At 31.5% G+C, this 5,206-nt stretch overlaps 1 pseudogene; it reads left to right on the forward strand.

Annotated features, from left to right (window-relative positions):
* The first annotated feature begins 3,060 nt into the window (after window positions 1–3,060).
* Window positions 3,061–3,180, forward strand: LOC112470775 (annotated as a pseudogene).
* The last annotated feature ends 2,026 nt before the right edge of the window (window positions 3,181–5,206 follow it).

The raw sequence follows: 5,206 nt of genomic DNA on the forward strand, positions 1-5,206 counted from the left end.
CTCATCCCCCTTGTGTGAAGAGCAGCAGACATCGTTGTGCAAGGAAAGACAAACTTGCTTCTTGCTCCCACCAGCGTGGAAGGTCTTCTTCTCTTGGAACTTTTTCCAATATGTTGCTGCTTTAATGAAAACTGAGCATTAACATAGGGTTTGTTTCCTAACCTCAAAAGATGTTTTAAGCCATATCTTCTAGCAAGCTAGTCTCAACTCACAACACTCTTCACGTTTTATAGAGTAAATTTGCAATTCATTAGAAAGAGATGATGGAGACTAAGTGGATTATTACAGTAGGGAGAGGCAATTGACCTTGAAGAAGAGCATGTATTGGGGACTCTAGAAAGTCAAGTTGAAGGGTAGCAGGAAGTAAGAGATAAAAAGGAGAGAATGAGAAAATAAGAAAAAGCTGGTGAGTTTTTTTTTGAGACACTTTCAAAAAGTGAATAAGTACACTTCAGAACTGTTGAGATGACAATGTTGGTTTGTCCCCGTCCAAAGGTCTGGCCCACTTCAAACAGTCCAAAGTTTCAAGGAGCATGACATGTAAGGCTATTCCTCTGGAATGGCTTCTCTGGCTCCTTTTTAAAATAGCTCCACTTATGTCAGCTTCCACACAGGGAATCTGTTAAGGAGATCTTTTTTTTAACTTTGTTGCTCTCTTGGAAAGAGATCGTTTGACAAACTGAAAAATTTCCTAGATCAATCTGTTAAATCTCTGGTGTTCACTGGAGAAATCTAGTAAGCACAGAGTAATATCGACAGCAGAATTCTTTTCTTAGAGAGCTTTTATTCCTTTTCTGTTTGTTTGTTTGACATTGAGTTCTACTTGCAAAATAAAATGAGCTATTTTACTTTGATTCAAATAATGCCTTAAAAAATTTTCAAGAATATCATTCAAACATCTTCATGAACCATCAGGTACTTAACAACAAAGTATTTTTCAGACCAAATTCCTTTTCTTTATAATAGATAGACAATAATGTGTATGTACTATGACTAGAAAGAAAAAGAAGATTGGAAAACTGTTTGATTATAATATGCATCTATGATAGCTGGATTTACTAGAGGACTCATAAAAGTCAGAACATTTAATTAGATAGGGTAAAGAGGGTAAAACTTGAGTTTTTCAATTCTTCTACCAATGGAAAGTGAAAGGTTGTGGGAATTAATCATTTTTGTCCTCTATGTCATTTGATTCCAACAGATTGATTTTTTTTTCTGACAAGGAAGGTGGTGCACAATGTGTAATAGTCTTTCAATACCACCATAACTCTGTTTTGATACAATATCTCTGAAAACAAAAGTCTGCACCTTGATCCCAAGCTTCAATAGCAGGATATAAAGATTCTGTTGGCAAGAACTATAAAAAAAGAGTTTTTACATTCAATTTAGTCAAAGGCCTTTCAATTCATTTCTCTCTTTTTTTTTTAAGGTTTGTCTTTTGTGCAATTATCAGGAGAAAAATGAATCAAAAAAGAAAAATGATTTTTTCTATATAACATTTACAAAAAAATAAATGTAGTGATTGAATGATGATTCTCTAAGTTTACAGTATAATAATTTTAGAATAAAATTGAATGGTACTATAATTTAAAAATGAAACAGGATAGGTGACTATCTCTCATCACTTAATTTAATCCATAAAGATGATATATCTTCTAATAAATATATTAAATGACAAGAATCTGTAAAACTTGAGTAATATTTAAACTCAAACTGGTTTTCTATTAGCAACATGTGAATTTAATCACACATTTATTAAAAAAGAAAACACTTCCTTTACTTTCCAAATGGACCCAGAGATATTTCTAAAATACAATTTCTCAGACTTATACATTGACATAACAAGAGATGCAGACCTCAAATACAGAAAAAATAAAAAAAGAATGAACATAATCCAGACTGAGATTAGAATTAATTTTACTAGGCCAGAATAATATGTTGTTAACTTAAAGGAGAAATAATGATTTATCCTTAAATATTTGCAGCCATGAATTGACATGATCTCACAATTCAGCACACAATCTAGCAGTTTATTTACATGCTTATTTACTTATGTTTTCAAGTCTATATAAACTGGCATTTTAACTAGAATATAAATTTATTAAGGGAAAATATCATCCTATTATGTATCTTAATAGAATAGACCATAGTGCTTAAAAAATAGTAATCACTCCCATAATTGTAGATGACAATAAACATTTTAAAATTACTTTTGCAGTCTACTGAATTTCTGTCAAGAAGTTTTCTGACCTTTCCTTTCTTTTTTCATCTATATATCTATTGTTATGATAACACAGTTTACCTAATTTTATATTCAGTAAAAAAAAATAATAACCAACTAGATTAGGTCAATTAATCTTTTGTTTTTAGGATACAATGTTTCCAAAATGTATTATTCTTCTTCAACTACATAAAATGCTAAAAAATATGATTAAAAATACAATTTTATATTTTGAGGGTGAAAATAAAGATTATGTTGTAAATATTCTGTGTCCAGTCAAAAATACTTTAGGGATGAAGGCAACAGAAATATAGTCTCAGACATTAGAAACCTAAAATGTTTACTTCATAGGGCTTTGTATTCTAAGGTGAAAATATGAGAAAAATGTGATTATATTTAAAGAGAATGTAATAAAATAAACATAATTAATAAGACAAAAAAGGTTTTTGAATATAATCAGGATATAAATATAGAGGAACATAATTTCAGGAACTAAAATGAATTAAATAGAGATACAGAGACTATTTACATTTTAATACTATATAAAGAGTAAATAATTTAAAAATAACAATTAAATGATAAATTTATTGGGAAATGTTAACTATCAAATTGAAACGGATAAATTAATAAATTAAGATCTACCATCAAAACACCCATTACCAATTTAGTTTAATTGATGTCTTCTAGTTTTTTCAGTGACATATATTTTCATTTCATATAAATTATTTCAGAATGAACAAAAAGATTCTGGAAATTTTGTTTCTGAGAGAATGACAATCTAGACACACTGAATAACCCTCTTGCTAAAAACGACTATAAGCATTGAAATACTCTCTCTCAGCTACGGTCATGCTACCCTGAAAAAGCCCGATCTCATTTGATCTCGGAAGCTAAGCAGGGTCCGAGCCTGTTTAGTACTTGGATGGGAGACAAGCTAGGAAGACCAGGTACTGTAGGCATAAAAAAACAAACAAACAAACAAATAAATAAATAAATAAATAAATAAGGGATTGTAAACTGACAGTGTCCTTGCAATCTGTTAGATAAACCAAGGGTTGCCTTGTCTAAAAAATTAATAAAAAGAAATTCTCTCTTTCACATGAATACACACACACAGTGTATTTGTAACTGAGCTGACAAATCTTTAGAGGCAAAAACAAAGAGAAAACTGGAAGCCTGCGATATAAGTAAAGGTATCTATAGAACTATAGTTTGTATTTTGTGGTCACCCAGAATATGTATGGGGATAGAGGTTACATTTATGGTCTACATATAATGTAAAAAGTGGCATAAGAGATTTATGCCTTACACAGATAGTATGACATTTTGAGACACCATAATGTCATACTATCTGCCTTACACAGATAGTATGGTGTCCCAAAATGGTGTCCCAAAATGTCATTCTATCTGTGTAAGGCAGAATGAGAAAACATCATCAAGATTGGTACAGCAAGGAAACTCGCCTGCTTCAAATCTGTACTTAATGAAGAGCAAAAGTTCTATCCTGAGAACTTGTAATCATAAGACAAACTTGTAACCATAAGACAAAAAAAAAAAAAATACTACAGTGGATGCTGTTTGTGGCATACCAGATCCCATTTATAGGGCTGGTGCACACAGATGCTGTAACGTTGGCTGCTGGTAACTCACAGTTGTTCCCTTCTCCAGAGAAATGGCCATCATCAAATGGAACGCCCTTGCCTGAGAGATTATGACGTCTCATAAAACACCTATCAGTCAGTGATTTTCTGATACTAAGGGTAGGGAATATCAAGAACAATGAAGATTCTGAGATTTACCTTACTTACAAACTGAGAATATAGCTTGCCAGTATCATGAATGCTTGCAAAAGATACAAAATTTCATGATCAGAGACAAAGGGCCTTATTACTCACAGTAATAGCAATAGCCAGAGTATCAGAGCTGGTTCTCAGGGCCCCACTTCTCATGGGGCAACATGAAAAGAACCAGGTAACTCCTGTGCATGAAGTGAATCATTTTATAGGAGAAGAATCTTGAGCTTAGGGAACAGAATATTTTATAATGGGCTATAAGTTTATATTACCTTTGTCCTAGTGAGAGACATTACCTTTATTATACCAGACAGTAAATAAATCTGTCCTTCAGAAATAGACACTATCTCTAACTTACAAGGCTGTTCGCTGTAGAAACAAGCTTTAAAAGATAGTCTAGAATATAGGCAGTGAATGTCTCCTTTCAAAAAATAGGCAAAAATACAGGAGATTTATAGAGAATTGGGTCCCAACAGATGAGTATATTTTACTAATCCATCATTATACATTTTGAATTTTTTATATTAAAAAATAGATCAGGAATCACAATGTAAGTGAAGTAAGCTCTCTAATTCCAAAAGCAATGATTATCAGAATTATAAAAAAAAATCTATGTACAATTCATGAGTCATACTACAACCTAAGGACACACACACACACATACATATACACGCACAAATTTGCAATAAAATTGTAAAAAATATATGCCAGGCAGATGTTTACCAATAGAAAGCTCATATCGCTAAATCAGATTTGATAGGCTAAATGTAAAAGGCCTTACTAGACATAAAAAGTTTGGTTGCACATAAAATATATTTCCAAACTTGTATGCTCCCAGAAGCAGATTTAATGTGTATAAAGCAAATATTGACAAAATTAAAGCAGAAATTAATAAATTCATTGTTGTGATAGATTTTAAACATCTATCTTAGTAATTTAGAGATCTGACAGGAAAAAAATCTACAAGCATCTGTAAGATGTCAATAAGACAATTAAAAAATTTAATTTAATGGACATTTACATAATATTGTATATTCAGTGAAAAAATAGTGCGGCACATTTGCCCAACTGTCAGATACTAAGTCGCAAAACCAGTTCTGACAATATTCAAAGAATTTTTGTCATGCAAATCACATTCTCTGACTATAATTCAACTGCTGGAAATTAAGAACAAAAAAATAACTAGAGAAAT

Source organism: Pteropus alecto, unplaced genomic scaffold (assembly GCF_000325575.1).
Source record: "Pteropus alecto unplaced genomic scaffold, ASM32557v1 scaffold3, whole genome shotgun sequence".
Taxonomy (NCBI): Eukaryota; Metazoa; Chordata; class Mammalia; order Chiroptera; family Pteropodidae; genus Pteropus; species Pteropus alecto.